Consider the following 18,214-nt stretch of genomic DNA (forward strand, 5'->3'; position numbering starts at 1 on the left):
CTCTTTCTGGAAAATTCACTCCTAAAGCCATTAGGCAGGGCAGGGCAAGGTAGCTGTCCACACCAGTGGGGAGTGGGATGGGGAAGCTTCGGTGATACAGAATGAGATGTCAGAGACCTTGAGCAGAGAGGAAGGTGGCTACACCTAGGCAGTAGATTGTTGTTAGAAATAGGGTGTCAGAGCTCAAACAGGTGAAGCTGGTGCCCATGCCAGGGATCAGCCCAAGCAAGGTGAGAACAGCAACACATAGGGACAGCCCAGAGCAGCAAAAGTAGCATTCCAACAGAGCGGTGAGCCCGCATGTGGTGTCAGAATCCAAGTAGGATGAGGAAGGCAACCTCCAGAGATGGGGGCAGACCAGTATGGGGAGTCAGATTCTGAGTAGGTGAGGTGAGTGTTCATGAGAAGTTGGGGAGCTAGTCTGGTGCAGGTTGTCAGAGCCCAGGCAGGGAGAAGAGCAGAAGTTAGGGAATCAGAACCCATGGTGAAAAGAACATCCACGCCTGGGGGTGGGCTGGCACAAGGTGTTAGAGAAGAAGTAGAGTCAGGAGTAATGCACGCTGAGGTGCATCTTGGCATGAGTCAGAGCTCAAGAAGGATGAGGAGGATGTCTAGGGTGGAGAGGAATATGCCCTAGGGTGGTGGACTAGTGTGCACAAGGTGGTTGAGGAGGGAAACACATGAGGAGGGAATAGGCAGGATAGATTGGTTAACATGCAAGGGGATAAATAAAATAAATATATGAAAGGCAATGGACCTAGGCTTCTCACTATCAGAGAAAGGAGTTACAAATGTAGAAAGGGGAAAACCAGAATAAACCCTGTGTTGTTGGATTTGAATTAGAGGTATCTGTATAAACTGGTGGCTTTTAATACAGAGAAACAGATAAAGAAATACAGATGTCGAAGTGTGCACATGTATGTATACATTCATATATTCCTCAGTGCTGTCTACTGCAAGGGCCTGGGAGCATTGCCACCCCAATAATAATAAGCACATCTGACACCTGAGTCTTGGCTTCTAAATACCATTCTCCACTAAAAGGAATTAGGGCTCCTTGAAGAAATAGCTGATTTCAAGTTTAGGGCAGGGTAAGTACAAGCCTAGAACATATTGTTGTGCCAGGAAGTAAGAAAGTACTCAAAGAAGTTAGAAACGTGTCAAAAAGACAGAGAAATCAGATAAAAGGGGCTCTGCCTAGTCAAACTGGGGGAAAATTTAACATCAAAATAAATAATGACAGCAATGGACAATAACCTGAATAAAATTTTTAAAAATTTAATTTATCTATATAGACAAAAATAAATAATGGATGACTAGATTGAAAGTTTGATGAGGAACAGGATATTTACATAGTTCAAGGTGCCTTCTTACAATATACTTGTCACCTACAAGAGAGAAACGTTAAGTGGAAAAGCCTGAGAGACACCTCTAGAATCAAGTGATCAAAGTTAACATCACTAATTTAGAGCAGAACAAAACTGTGCACCATTTGATAGGATGTAATGAGAAAAAAACATTATCACTCTTGTGACATTCTTGCCAAAGATGAATGATCTGAATCTAGTCATAATGAAAAACCTAAATTGAGGAGCATTTGACCAAAAATATTTGCCTTTCTTCAAACGTACCAAGGTCATGAAAGTCAAGGAAAGACTGTTCCAGTTCTAAGAAGAATCAAGAGACATGACAATCAAATGTAACACATGATTTTGAACTGGATCATCTTACTATAAAGAACATTATGGGAACAACTGATGAAACTTGAATGGGGTTTGAGGGTTAGATGATGTTGCAGTCATAATGGCTGTGTAACAAATCACCCCATACACTAAATGCACACTAAAATATTCAGAAGTGATTGGGCAACAAGTCACCAGCTTGCACTCAAATGATTCAGGAAAAAAATATATATATGTATGTATGTATGTACGCACACACAGTATTTAAAACTTTTCTGTAAATTTGTGATTGTTTCAAAATAAAAAACATGGATTTTTATAAAAGCTATGAAACTGTCTTTAAAAATTTTATAAGGGGCAAGGAAGATACATACACTCACTCCATCAGGTCCCTTCCCTCTGTGTCTTCTGCAAAGATCAGGCTGACGAACTCACAATAAATGTGATTATGAGTCATCCAGAAATTCTTTCTTTGCCCTCTCACAAAACCTGCTCTCTGCAGCACACATCTTTACCTTGTACCGGTAGCGTTTATATACACATACATGCATCATACACATATGTGTCATATAGGAATGTGCATGTTACATAATATATTAAACAATATGCATGTTTCCATTGAATAGCTAATGAATTAATTGCCAGCGTCAATTTACACGTCAGAAAATAAAGTTCCTGCATTTGCGTCTGTATTAATGCAAAACATACTCCACCAGGACAAATTTATTTAAAGAAAATAAAAGTCAAATTGTGGAGTAAAGTCTTCAGAGAACCACAAAAAATTGCATTAGACACTTGAATGCCTTTCTATTTAGGTTAATGTGGCAAAGCTAGCTTGCTATTCACGAGCCCTTTTCCCTTTCCTCCTGGGCTCATAGGCAGACGTCATTTCCCAGAGCACGTCAGCCTAGATTCCTCAATGACTACGTGGAGCAGAGCCCTCCTCCTCCGTCACCATTCCATCTTTAAATGAGAAAAAATAAGTTTCTACATTTTAAGCCGCTGAGATTTTTTCCCTGCCATAGCAACTACTGTGATGAATCTACACCAGTGCATTTTCTTATTGTCAGATCTGATTTTGGTAATTGTTAAGTCCCTCGGTTTTCCAGGAGTGAAACGTTTACAGGACAAACCAGCCATTCCTTGCTAATACTAGCTGCCTCTTAGAGGATGAAACTTCTCTTCATTGTGCTAATGAAATCATTCATTTCTCTCCATCTATCAAAGGCCTGCTTCCAGGAAGAGAGTTGAGGAGGAGAAAAGAGTAACTGCCACATTTGTCACTACTCATCCACCTGCTAGCATCTATGTAGGAAAGCCTGCTATGTATACTAGGTGCAGAACATCAAATCTAGCACTTGAGAAAATGTGCACTACGTATAATTTTATTACTTCAAATAATTCTAGTAAAGTGTGGTGAACATAAGAGGAGAAGACCCAGAGCGCTGTGGCAGTAAACAGCAGAAGACTTAACCTGGTCTAGGGATGAGGAAAAGCGTCCCAGAGAATGATCTCTGAGTCCCTCTGCCTAGGCTGCTGTCCTGGCTTAGGTTCTTGCAGATCAATCTTTCACCCTGTGTGGGATTCTCCTTGGTACCTGACAACAAGCCATTTTATCTCTACTTTCTGTTGTTTACCTTGGTTCAAATCACCTTCAGTTTTCCCATCTGTAAAATAGGGATAAAAATATGTATATCACAGGTTTATTATGAGGTTAAAGACACAGATGTATGAGGAAGTTCCTAGCATACCAACTGACAGGCAATAGGCAAACAATAAATGCAATTTTATACCATGAGGATAGATTTCTTCAATGTGATCATCTAATTTAGCTACCAGACATATGTATCTCATTCCGCAACCACTTTGGGAGTTGATGTTGATCTCGTCATATACCTAAAAAAAATAGATATTTGAATATTAAATTTGTGTTTTCCCTGAATCTTATCCTTCTAGTTTCAATTTTTCTTTTTAGCTGAACTTGACTATCTTTGCTCTCCCCTGTTAGTGACATACAGCTATCTTGGCTCAGGTCAAACCTTTTGCCCACCTCCCTGTGTACAAAGTCATGACCTTGTCAAACCAGAGAGCCAACTAAAATCATCACCATCATCATCACCATCATCATGATATTAATATCAGAACTATCTTTTATTGAATTTTTACTATGTATCAGGCATGTTCTAGGTACATAGTAATTTTTATCCTCATAAAACCCTACGTTTGCAACATTTACATTTTAAGAAAAAGTATATTGAGGTTTATAGTGGTTGAGTAATTTGCCCAAGGTCACACGACTAGTTGGTGCCAGATGTGGGATTCAACTTGAGGTCTGTTTGCCTCCAATATCTCTGTTTTCCACTATATAAATAAACGCCTTCCCACGTGAACGTTCAAAACATTTTCCTGTAACTTTTTTTATTGCCACACTTTTTGAGCCACAGTGATGGTGACATTTGGTGTACCCATTAAATATATCAATGAGTCATCAAATATATCAGGACATCAAAATGCCACGAACCTGGAACCTGAGGATAAGGTCAGGAAAAAGCAACATAAAAGTCTAAAATATAAAGACGGAATGAAAGTATACCATTTTGGAAAATGTAATGTGATATTATATAATGAAAGAAGATTTGGCCGACTGGAAAACAAACTGAGTAGTAAAAAATGTTGCCTGTGTTACTCCAGCACTGACCAGGGTAAAGGACTTGACTAATATCTATTTTCTGGTTTGTTTACCAAGTTATAGCCCTAGAAAAAGAAGAGTGCATTGTGCCATAATAACTGATCATACTATCCCTTAAAATTAGTTTGTTTCTCATACAATTGCTTTTCTCCCTAAACTTAACTTACTGGCAACTGGATTCTCCTGTTGGAAGAGAGTGTGCTGATCAGTTGACTCAGATATCAGACCCTGCTTAACAGGGATCAGATCTTCCAATCTGTGTTTGAGTGGGTGCTATGTAAAAGACACTCTAGAGAGAATTCTATTTCTGGGCATAAACAATTGACCTTCTGGCTGAAAAATTAATCTCTTACATTTGGCTTAGTGTCTCAACAAACCGCACCCCGAAGAATGAGTAAAATATATTCCTCAAGCTGCAAAGCTGAGGGCCAGACCATAGGTGAAGAAAACTCCTTCTATAAGCCATCCCAGCATCAACCCACCAACTGGTGCTCTTCCAGAAGAATGCTGAATTAGATATACAACTACCTTCCACCCAGGAAGAAAGGTCAGGAATACCTTGGGCAACAGGATGTTCCGTAAGGTCCTCAGTGTCTCTCCTAATAGCGTTCTTGACTGATTCTATCATTCAAGGATTTTTTTTCCCACAATCCTTAGGGTTAACTACCTGATGCAGAGTATTTCCTTTGATATTTAACTATTTCCAGCTAGCCTCACCCCTTGGTTTATTTGGAAGGGAAAGCTTGCTTCTTTGTTTGATTTTGACAGTAGTCGCCACAAGTCTTCTGGAACTCTTTGTGGTCCTCCTGAGGAAATACAGTGTAACTCTCTTCACAAGCTGACTTTATCAGTTTGGCATCTGATGAAATACTTGAGGACACATTGCCCTAACTCACCCAACCCCAGGGAATAGAGTAATTGTCTGAACTACTACTCTCCAGCTGATTTGTTGTGGACAAATTTGCTGCAACGTGGACTGTAGGAGCCAAGTCTTTCAAATAATAACTGAAGATAATCAGAGAAAAATAACAAGTACGCACAATGATATTTATAAAATACTGCTGCATTTCATAAAATTTCCATTAGGATAGATTATCTAGAGATGACTCTCAGGCAGAAACTTATTGAAATTACATAACAAATCTAGTCCTCTGACATTTTAAGAAATAATTACTGGAAATAGAAACATTCCTTTCTTGTTCATCTATATCTTTCCCTGTCATCAAACTGGCATATTTCTTTAAATAATGGAGTGAAATCTCTTCTTCCTTATATCATGCTTTAGGTAAAATATTTCCATATGTATTGGAAGGAAGACTATCATTGATTTCTTTGCCCATTGCTTATATGACTTCCTTATTTTATCAGCCCAGCTGTTAATATAGATTGGGTTCCTGACATTACATAATGGGGATGAGGTGGACATAATCAGTGACACACCATCACCACTATAAATATCAATGATCTCGCTCTCTCTCTTGAAATGATAATAAAATCTGATAGAATAAGAAATTCTGTGATCTAGAAGATTTAATGTTAAAGTTGAGAATGTTATTAAATGTATAGTATGCAGGATTTCTATTTTTCAGAAAGTCAAATTCCCTCTCCCCATAAGTATTTGACATTAAAATCCTACTTACTATAATTTGTTCTTTGATGATGAAGAATTCCTTATATCCTTTCTATGTATCAAGATGATTCAACCAATATGTATTGAAACTTAACTACATTATAAGGCTCAGGCATGGGTTCTAGAAAATAAAGTGAGTATTCAGGTTTTTGCCCTCAATTATCTCTTATTTGTTTTAAACATCAGGTTTAACTATATGTAGATGTGAGGAATTCCATGGTTTTAGAGGTTTCCAGCTAACTGAATACCAGATGACAGAGTGTTTATCCTACTAGGAAAGATAAGGATCTCATGGGAAAAAAAAAAATAGAACATTCTGAATTCTTTCCGAATATATTTTTCCCTCTGTCATGATAGGCAATTATCTGAAAGCAACATAGGCCCCTTTACCCTCTCTGCAAATATCTATAGTATAAAGTTCAAACTCCTTGCTGTGGCATACAAGGCCTTCACAATCTGAACTTACCTTCATTTTAATTCCATTACATTAACTCAGGGGTGATATTAAAGACCAGCCAAGTCCAAGCACCAGTCAACCAGAAACAAATAGCAGTGGCCCTGGAGCAGGGACTTGGAGGCCTCCTTCAGTGTTGGGCAATTTAGTCATTAGATTTGGGGAAGATTTAAGGGTGCAGGGCAGCCAGTTCATCAGTGGGGGATCACACAAGGTATTTGGGGCAATGGCAATTTACTAGGCAGGTGGAAGTATTTCAATATTTTAGCCAACAGTTAAAACATGGGCCAGTCTCAATCAACAACAATGTTAATGATCTTCATATTGATAATACAGCCTCATATACCCACCCAAAATAAAAATACTGATTCTAACTCTCATTTAGCAATAACAATATTGGAGAAGATAGCTAAAAGAACATCAGTTAGCATGTTGCTAAAGCATTGGTCCAAACACAGATTCCCCCATGAAGTTTAGTGATGATTCTCCTCACACTAGCTGATGGGACAGTGGTCCCAGATGGTGTGTGCCAGGACCAGGACTCAGTCTGAAACCTGCCTGTCCACAATCAATCTGAAACCTGCCTCCTTACTACGTGTACTATATCCTATCATGAAACTTCACAAAGTCTACCAGCAAAGAATCTCTAAGGATGGGATCATTTACCTTATGACCTGGGACATAGGTAACAAAAGTGCCACACCTTAGGTAAACGGGATATGGTTTAGTTGATCTATAAGCCCCCACAAACTAGATAAAGTTATATTTAAACTTATTCTCCGTTAAATTCAGTTAAATAATTTGTCGATAAGCATTTTATAACTGGACTGTTCAGTCCAAATTGCTAACTCAGTTGTGATACATGTTAAAAAAGAGTATAATATACAATGATTAAGAGCAAGGCTTTGGTTTCAGACTAGGCTAGAGTTCAAATCCAAGATCTCCTTCCTACAGCTGCACAGAATTAGCCATTTCATACTTCTAATGCCAGCGCTCCTAAATGCTAACTTCTCTAATAGAGCAGCACTAACATCTATAATGATGACACTAGGATGCTTATTTTCAGCTCTAAATTGAACCTAAATCCTACACCACTAACTATATTGTGGATATTTTCACTCTCAATATTCTATTGTTGACCTTTTGATTGATTACTCGTCAATATCTGGTTCTCTTTTCTTTTCGAGGTATCAGAGTCTACAATTGTCAAGCCCCTTGTAGTTAATTGAGAGAATATGATAGTTCAGGCTAATGCATATGTGAGCAAAAATGACTAATGGCAATTCTAGGCTGAGCTGGTGAAAACAACTCTGTACAATTTTCTAGTCTCCCTCTTCTCCTGCTACTGTGATCAGGAGGAGGCCTTGTCATGAGAATACAAAGCTACCAAATCAAAGCAGCCTAGATCGCTGAGTCACCACATGGAGGGCAGCTGCTGTGGAGAGGCACTGTGAACAGAATTGAACAATTCTTGCAAGAATATATTTTTTGTTGCATTAAACCACTGAGATTTGTGAGTCACTTATTATGTAGTATAAGCTCAACCTATCTTGACTAATATCTGGCCTCCATGTATGGAGGCCAGTTTCAAATTTCACACAGGGAACTCCTCAGGTTGCAAAGCAACAACTTCTCTAATTGTTACTACTGGCTTTTAAATAGCAGTAGCCCTGCTTCTACTGAATCTGTTGCAATATTTAACACAAATACAGACACAAAGTAAGTATTTAATAATTTTTACCTGTTTAAACCCATCGATAGACTCATCGGGAAATCAGTTTCATCTAGGGAAAAGTTGTAACTTGGAACACACCTGTGTCCTTTTTGTCACAACATCTCAGACCCCAGTGTCTTCCACCAGGAAAGCTGGCTGAGAAACCAGTGATTTGTTCATGAAAAAAGGAATTGGTCGGACGCCCCCGAGTGGCATAGTGGTTAAGTTCGTGCACTCTGCTCTGGCGGCCCAGGGTTCTTGGGTTCAGATCCCTGGCGCAGACCTATGCGCTGCCTATCAAGCCATGCTGTGGAAGGCGTCCCATGTATAAAGTAGAGGAAGATGGGCACAGATATTTGCCCAGAGCCAATCTTCCTCAGCAAAAAGAGGAGGATTGGCAACAGATGTTAGCTCAGGGCTAATCTTTCTCACCAAAAAAAAAACAAACCAAAAACAAAAAAGGAATTGGACCTTAAATTGTGGTTTTTCAAAACCTTTGAGCTGAATGGACCATCCTCACATTCTTAGTACAGGATTAATGACCTATAACCTGTTTTCAGGAGTGAATTCAATTCTTTTCTAATTACATATTGTCCGACAAACTTTAAGAGTATTGTCAGATTAGTTTCATAAATTAAACTGTCTTGCTCAGTTACAGTACAGATGTGTTATGATGATAATGTAGATAATGTAGGTGGTTTTATTTGCACTATTTTCATTGCTGTTTCCTAAAGTTATTTGGAATATAATTGGTATTTTTCTGTGCTCAAAAAGAATTCTCTTCTGAATTGTGTCTTCCAATGTTGCTTGGTAATTATTATAGCCTTAGTTTGTTTTGTTTTAAATGTTTTTCAATAAAGTTTTCTCAGTAATTAAATTCCACTGACCTAGTTTTCACTTCCCTGGTCTGTAATCCATTTCATCTTCTAGGTTCACAATAAGTAATTACACAGATAAATGATAAAATAGCAAAAGAAGAAAGCAGAAAAATCAAAGGGTCCAAATAAATCACACACTGGATCATCAGTTGCAGGGTATCTAAGGGATAGTTGTAATTTGATCACGAAGAACACTCGCTAAATGCAATTACAACACTACCAGACACCACCATCTCCTTCTCATTAGTACACACTAGTCCTTTGTAGAATCATGCTGCCGTATTTCATCTTCGAAGCTTCCCTTTTAAATCTAGTCACTAATGAGATTCAGTGGGTTTTTGCATTTCCCTAAGACACTTTTCAAAACTTAGTTGTGCTGCTAATGAAGAGTGCTACTTCAACTTAAAAAATATAAGCCTGAATCCATTGCTTAGAGCAATCATTCTTGGATGCCCAACTCTCTTTAGCTGCAAATGTCAAGAGCCTTTTATTATTATTATTAATTTATTCATAGAATAGTTATTGAGCCCCAAGCACCATGCTAGGTCCTTAGGACAAAGGAGTAAACAAGGCACAAGTAGTCTTTCTCAGCCCACCTGGAATTTCTTCAAAGCTGAACTGTCCAACATGGTAGCCACTAGCCACATGTGAGTCTTGAGTACTTGAAATATGACTTGTGTAAGTTGAGTTGTGCTATAAGGAAAGTACACACCACATTTTGAAGACTTGCCACAAAAAATAAATATAAAATATCTCATTTTTAAAATGTATTTCATGTTAATATTATAATATTTTGGATATGTTGAAATAAATAAAATATATTATTAAAATTAATTTTACCTGTTTCTTTTTGCTTTTGTTAACATGACTACTAGAAAATTTAAAATTACATAAGTGGTTCACATTTGTGCCTTGCATTATATTTCTATTGGATAGTGCCTCTCTAAAATCTCGAGGAAGACAGACCATTAAATAAATAATTATAAAAAAAGATAATGAGGAGTTAGATAAGGAAAATATCAGAACGTATGGGTAGCAGGAGCCTTGAGTCATGGTCAGACACAGGGATCCTTCTGGTGACCAGATTCACATCCAAAGAGTTCCAGAGTTGAATGGCTACCTTGGCTAATTTCATTGATTCTTCTTTTGCTATCCCCTGGCACATTGCATATACTATTTTAGCCCTTAGGACATTGTATTTCAAGTATTTAAATTCAGTAACAAATACTTATTCAACTAAACACTCTCCTACTCATCTTGGTATCCTTTGCACATGTCAATGTTCCTGATAGATAGTGGGTGTGCATAAATAATGAAAAATGCCCCCTGGAGAACTATGAACCAAAGTTAAGAACTGAGATGTCTGCATACAAGTAATACTACTATCAGTCACCACAGTACACTGCCCTCCCTGCCCAGGAACCGAGATATTTTGTTATTCACTCCTTACAGATGTCCAGCCTGGCAGAACTGATTTTCAATGATACTATTGTCAACACCTGATGATGAACTGCCTCCTAGATCCTTGCACTTGTAAACAGTCTGCCATCTGATGTGAAACATGGCAGGACAGCGGTGCTGCTCGAAGTTATGCACCAGTAACAGATCCAGGCTCATATCCATAAAGAAAATTGGACAGCACTCCTGCATGGTGGACTTGCACTTCAGTCTGAGGTTTGATGTATCTTTGACTGATAGAATACTGGAGGATGCACCGGCTTCCTGAATTTGGTTTATGTCCTTGCCTAATATTGTATCACCTTGTGTGCTGCTGAGATGGAAAAAAAATCAGTCACTGCAGTTAGTCTGTAGTTCAGAAACTCCAAGTTTGTCTGGCAGAAGTTTGCATAAAACCTCTATCTTCCCCAGTGTTTTACCCCACCAGTTTCATAAAAGGGAATATGTCGCTCTTCAAACGCTCTTGGGCAGGCCCCTCAAAAGTGGTGATCAATGAAAACAGCCTCAGTGTGATGATTTCAAAGTGTTTGATGGAGACTTTCAGATTATATCTGTATAATATACAGGCCTGGGAGTAATTTTATTATTTTAATTAACTAATGAGGAAAGTAGGTCCCTGAAAAAAAATTAAGTCAAATAACCAGTTTTAATAGTTTAAGTTCTGAATCGACGGAGTCTGCTAGTTATTTTGCATCAGGTAAACAGCGCCTCAATCAATGATTAAACTAATCAATTAACATTTAAGTATTGAGCTTTCACGCTGGCACAGCACTTTGCAAATACTAAAGAGCACGTAAAAGATTAAAAATGTGTTTTGTTGCCTTTATTGGAATTAAAAGCTAATACAAATCAAATAGAGTATCAAGAGTTATGCAATAAAGTGAACATTCTGTAATCTGGGAAATAGAGCAGTCCCTAAAGGCTGCATTTTGCTCCAGGGGTGCCTCTGTGGAGTTTCAATGCCTCACTCCTCAAAATTAATAAAGAGTTTCATATTCAGAATTCAACACAAAGAAGTGCCTCTGCTTCTTGTAGTACGGCAGACAGGTTATTCTGAGTGGCCTTCAGTTGGATATCTAGATGCTAAACAAACTGCAACAAATACAAATTTAAATGATTACTGAGTTTGCAAGGAACTAACAAAAACCTCCAAGAGGCAAAGGTGGAGAAGGAGGCCAGGTTTTGGAAAATCCCCAGGACACAGGGTATAGGGTACCTGTAAACAAACCGTAAAGAGTCATGCTCGAAACCTGAATACTAGGTGCAAGCTACAAGAATGAACAGCACAGGGTTTTCTCTGTGTAACATTGTAACGAAAGTTAAGGTGCAGATGAAGTGGCTCCTTGGGTTAGAACACAAACAGCCAGGTACCCAAGAGTTCTGGGCTCTTGATCACCAGGCATGTGCCTTTCTGGGGTCTGAGAACTCCACCAGGAAAAACGGGTCAAGGGGGCCATTGTCAAGGCAGAGCTGTTGAGTTTCAGGCACGCTTCTATGTAACTTCTGTTTTCCTAGTGGTGTGGTGGGCTGAGTTCCTTTTTTTCCACCAACCAATCTTCAGACAGGGTCACAATTTGGCCTATAATACCTCTATTCTCTAAATGAGCTCATATAATATTAGAATTATCTGCTCCTCTAAAAACTAGAAGAAATTTCCTGTAAAAAAAACATTTGGGCTTGAAGTTTTCTTTGTGAGAATATTTTAAACTGCTGTTTAATTTCCTTACTTGCTATAGAACCATCCATGTATTCTAATCCTTTCTGAGCCAGTTTTCCCACATTAGATTTTTTCCTAAGAATTTCTAACTTTTTAGCATAAAGTTATTCGTGGCATTTCATATTATCCTTTAAATCTTTGCTCTGTCTGCAGTTATGACACCAATTTATTAATGTTATTTATCTGTGCTATCTCTCTTTCTCCTTAATTGTTCTTACCAGAGACTTGTCTATTTCACTAGCCTTTTCAAAGGACTAATATTTGATATTTTTATCCTTTTAATGTTTATTTTTTCCATTTTATTAATTTTTGCTCTTTTTAAACCTCTTTCTTATTTTATTTGGATTTATGCTGTATCAGACCATTAAAAAATCCTGAACAAATGAGAAAAATTTAATATTTTATATTTAATATTTAAAATTATGTTGACCACAGTCCAATGAAGTTAAAAATCAATAACAAAAAGATAACTTAAAGAAAACATACACTTCAAATTTTAAGTTACATTTACAAAAAATTCATGGTTCAAAGAAGAAGCAATGTTGGATATTTTAATACTGTCAGAATTGAATGACGATGAAAACACCTCACTAAATTATTAGATGGTCCTAAGGAGTATTTTGAGGAACATTTATAAACTTTGATTTCTTATATTAGAAAATAAGGGGCCGGCCCCATGGCTTAGTGGTTAAGTGCGCGCACTCGGCTACTGGCGTCCGGGGTTCAGATCACGGGCGCATACAGACGCACCGCTTCTCCAGCCATGCTGAGGCGGCATCCCACACACAGCAACTAGAAGGATGTGCAGCTATGACATACAACTATCTACTGGGGCTTTGGGGAAAAAAAAAAAGGAGGAGGATTGGCAATAGATGTTAGCTCAGAGCCAGTCTTCCTCAGCAAAAAGAGGAGGATTAGCATGGATGTTAGCACAGGGCTGATCTTCCTCCCCCCCAGAAAAAAAGAAGAAGAAAATAAGAATCATTAGAAATTCCTTAACTAAATGTCCAACCCAAGAGAATACAAAATGACAGCCTAATTGTGACATATTCATATAATGGAATACTGTGTATTTTACAGTGAAAATAAATGAACTACAACTACCCTCATCAATAAATATGAGCCTTAGAAACCAGTTTAATTGAAAAGAAGCAACCCACAGAAAAATACCTGTAATTTGATACCATTTCCATAAAGGTAAAAAACGTACAAAGTTAAAAAATACATTCATTAGAATATATAATATATAGTAAAACTACAATAAAAATCAAGAGAATGATAAACACAAAATTCAATACAATGTTCCCAAGAGAGGATGAAAGAACATGCAATGGGGGAAGAATACAGGAGGGGCTTCAAAGATACTTGTGATGTTCTACTTCTCAGCTGGATAGTGGGCACTGGGGTGTTTATTTTATCATTCTTTATATTCTGTATGTATGTGTGTTTGTGTATATACATACACACATAAATATATATATTCATATTATATTTTCTAATAGAGCGATATTCTGTAGTCCTAATTATATATTCTTTTGTATTCCTATATTTCCTAACTTATAAAAAAGAAAATAATTTAAATTCCTAAAAAATATCCAAAAATAATGAATTTCTTCAATAACATCAGAGCATGTCGTTACTAGAACCAGAGAGTCCATCTGGTCCAAGCTCTTCATTTTACAGCTGAGAAACTAAGGCTCAATAAGGTGAGTATCTGTCTAAGGTCACAAGCTAATTAGGATCACACCTGTGATTAGAAACTTGAACTTCTGACTCCAAGACCAGATCTCTATCCATGGAAATACTGTCCCTACTAGTTTGTCAGTTCATAGAGATGTCAAAACTTTTGGGGGAGAAAAAAATTACTAAGATTTTGTTTGCAGTAATTGGTGAAAGAAAAGACACGTCTATGTCCACCTTGAGATGAAAATGTAACTGTTATTGGATATTTATAATACATTCAGCCATTATCAATATTTTACCCCTTGTTGTATCACTTCTTCAAATTTATTTTCAGGAACAATGATTCTAAAAGGTACTTCCATAAAATAAGGTTCCACAGTGACATGCTTGAGAAATAATGAACATTTGATGTATTGCTTGGGGATTCATTGCTTACTAAAGTCTTTGAGAAGTTCTACACTAAAGAACTTTTATTTAACCAAACAGTTCTCTAATGTGTTTGGTTATGGCCTCATTTATCACATAATACTTAATAGCATCCCAAGGAACCTTCTGGATTCACTTTAGAGACTCTAGTTTTCTTAATTGAGTAAATCAACAAGCACATAGCTAGATTAACACAGGACAGGAAATAATAGGGCTGGGTCCTTTTTTTCTGGCTAAAGCAGAATCCAAGCATCTACCCTAGATTGCCCACATGCCCGTGGCACAGATCCCAAGGTGGGCGCCTCTGAAAGAAGGAGGAGGACCTCATGGCCACAGTGCAAAGGAGTGAAGGAGTACTGAAATAGAAATAGAGAGTTAACTGAGACAGATGTTGTCTACCTTGCAATTTCTTCAAAGTAAATTTCTCTTTCTCTTGCTTCCAAAGCTCTCTTCTCTGGTCTCAAAGGAGAGAACACCATGAAACTCTCCCTGGGATAGAAGTTCAAATGTGCTGCATTGGAAGCTAAAAATTGAATAGCTGTCTCTATGTCAGATCAAAAATATGACAAAATGTCAATACAGGTTGGTTAAAATGATTACATCAAATGAGTATAAATCTCTGCTTTCTACATCATAAACTTGAGTTAAAAAAAAAGAATCTGATAATCTCCCAATAGAATTGTATTTTCCCCATTACTGGAAAATGCTAGTCAAACACATAGTCCTGAAGAGTGAGTGAGGCCTGCGAGGCAAACAATTACAGCATTTTAAACCACAAAAATCAATGTATCAAGTAAGAAGTACAGAGCAAGAAAACAGATTATGAAGAAATCCTGAAACCCGGGTTTTCCTGTCCTTGATGAATTCTTCCAGATATCATTAAGGATACTATACTGTGATTTCTCCAAATTTACTGACATACTTTATTGTACTAGACTAAGATAACATGCCTTCCTATACTGGATTACTTATGATGGATTCCAATGGTTTGCCTATGAGAGCATAAGTGAAATGTGCTGCTCAATTATTTGGTGGCTCTTCTAAGCAGTGATGAATCTAGAAGCAAGTACTGTGAGCACAGAGGGCAAAATGAAAATACCCTAAAATTCATAAACTTTAAAGTATGAAATGTAACACCTGTTCAAAAGATTATTTTAAAGAAGTGAGAAAAGTGAGGAGAAAACACAAACATGAATGCTTCTTACGTTATTTGAGAACTTACACGGAATTTATAAAGTAAAAAAGTCACAAAAGGAGTTAAGAAAAGACTACTGAAACCTCTAGTGAAGTCTAGAAAAGCATCTGCATTTTCAGTTCAGAAGTGTCTGAAGGCCAGGGCAGAATCCTTGGGGACCAGAGAAAGAAGCCCCTCTTACATGCAGAGCACATGAGAGACCCCAGAGAGTGGAGGAAGAGCGGTCATCATTCAGGCACATTTAAGGCGCTCAGAGTAGGAAGCCGGTCCTTGTAAGACTGGAGATTTAACAGATGTGAAAGAGTTTCGTTTGGAATCTCAGTATAACCCTCGAAGCTGGCTGTGATATGGCAGGGGTTCAAACCATCTGTGGATCCAGTAGAAGTTGCAAATACAGAGCAGATAGCAACAGGAAGCAAAAACTTAGGGGCACTTCTGGACCCTCTGTTTAAAGCTCTTAGCTTGGCATGAACAGACAATGAAGAAGTTACGTTCAAATTCCAATGTTCTAACTCTCTTTCAGGAAGTTCAAAAATCTGGAACTATGCACTGAGTGACTACACATGTAATTCCAGGGGTCTGTGGTGGCTCTGGTAGTCTGCAAGACTCCAGCTCCTGATTGGACCCTCCATGGATTCTGATATCATTAGGCTAATATTGGAGTTGAATGGCTGTTGCAAGTTCTGCTAATAGCAGTTTCATTATTATAGCTGATCTTCATATGTTGAAATCTTTGTAAGCTTCTTTTCTTGGTTCTTTTATGATATTAGTATTTATCTGTGTATGCCCTAATTGTATGCCTAAGTTTCTATGAAAAGCTTCATTATGTAAGAATATTGCATTATCACTTTATTTTAAACCGAGTTCTGATTATTTTCTAGTATACTGTGATACATCTTTCAACAATTTTACTTTTGAAATGTTACCTCCTTTAGTTCTTTTTCTTTGTTAATATAATAAAACATATTCTGAAAACCACATGGCAGCTACTCTGTGATCTGAAAACCTTGCTAATGGACACATACAAACATATATAACTTTTACCAAATAATTGGATTTAATGAATATTAAGAACAGTTAGTGTGGTATTACATTTTTGGAGCAACTCATGTAAATGGATTGATCATTCAAACTACTGTTTACTTTTACCAAAAGTAGGTGGATACAAAGAGAACAGAAGGCAATAGTGAAAACAACATATTTGGCACAAACAAGAAAAATGCAAGAAGACATCAGACACAGTCTTTGTGCAAGCCCGGCAGCTTTAGCTTAGCTAAATATACTATATGAAAGTCATGCTTCTGTTTGAAAAGCAAACATGCAGAGACAGAACTGTGAGCAAAAACCTTAAGAAGTAGAGGTTCGGAGACAGACAACACAAAACCAGGTTCCAATTCTGGATCTACCGCCTCTGGACCTAGTAGCCTCGTGGTCTCCTCTGCAAATCTAGGACTATAAAACCTATCCAGCAGGGCTCAGTAAAGATGAAATAGAGATGTTTCCGATATAGTTGGTTCTCTAACACTGACCAGTATCTGCCCCAGGTCACATCCCACTCACTCACACACACACATACACCACAGCTATTTCCCTTCATATTAGATCATTACTTACTTGCTTTAAAAAGCAGGGAAGAAGGAAAAAAAATTTTTGAATTGTAGACAACCAAGATGAGAATCATCTGACATTATGCAAGGTCTAGACATGCTATAGCCTTTAATACTTAGCCTCCGTTTTAGGCAAATATCTGGCTTTGCATTTACTATACCAGCAGCTCTCGGGAAACAGCTGAGAAGAAAATAGTAAATACACCAATTTCAAGATTGCTGTAATAGGTCTCAGTTCTTTCTAAACTAGAATACAACAAAGGAAAGATGGAATCAGAGTTCCTTGTTAGTTGCATACTAAATTTCAGACCTCGTGAATAAGAGAGATTTAGGAAGAATACAGCACTCAACTTCTTCCCATCTATAATAGATAAAATAATAGATGAGCTCAGACTTTGGAGAAATCTATGGCAATAAAGCTCAATCATTCATTTTCAGTATTGTTCATTAAGATGATCCCGTGAGTGGAGGCACTAGAATTTCAGGGGTTCATCTCATAAAAGCCACATATTGAATTGAAATAATAGTTTCATTCTGTTACTCCAGATAAAACTGGCTGTACTGAGAAGAAAATGTAGAGTCTCTTATTCAGTTATGTAATTAACTGAATATTAATTATTGTTCTTATTGTTCCAAATCAATTTAACATTCTTTTAATTAAAAGTTAACTCCTTAATGCTTATTAGATTTCTATATCTTAATGGAAGAGTTGAGGTAGTATCCTATTGCCTTTGACTTGCATATTACTAGTCTGCTTTGCATTCTCTAGGAACAGACAACTTAGAAGGAAGAATCTCCACTCTTTAGAGAGAAGCAGATACACAAAATAGTTTGCCTAAATTCTCCTCATTTCTCTGTGGTCAATTTTTACACAACAATTTTTACTTTTTTTTTTAAGTTTTCACTAATACCTAGACCCCACTCACTGAAACTTGACAGGGACCCAACGTGCATAAAGGGGCTCTCAGCCTTCTCTTCTCTCTCGGTGGAATTATATCTTTAGATGAAACCACTATCGCAGCAGACCTCCATTCTTCTCAGGCAGTAAATCACTCCTATTACTGGAGGACATTGGATGCTT

The sequence above is a fragment of the Ceratotherium simum genome, chromosome 11, assembly GCF_057802395.1.
Source record: "Ceratotherium simum simum isolate JZ-2026a chromosome 11, ASM5780239v1, whole genome shotgun sequence".
NCBI classification, from domain to species: Eukaryota; Metazoa; Chordata; class Mammalia; order Perissodactyla; family Rhinocerotidae; genus Ceratotherium; species Ceratotherium simum.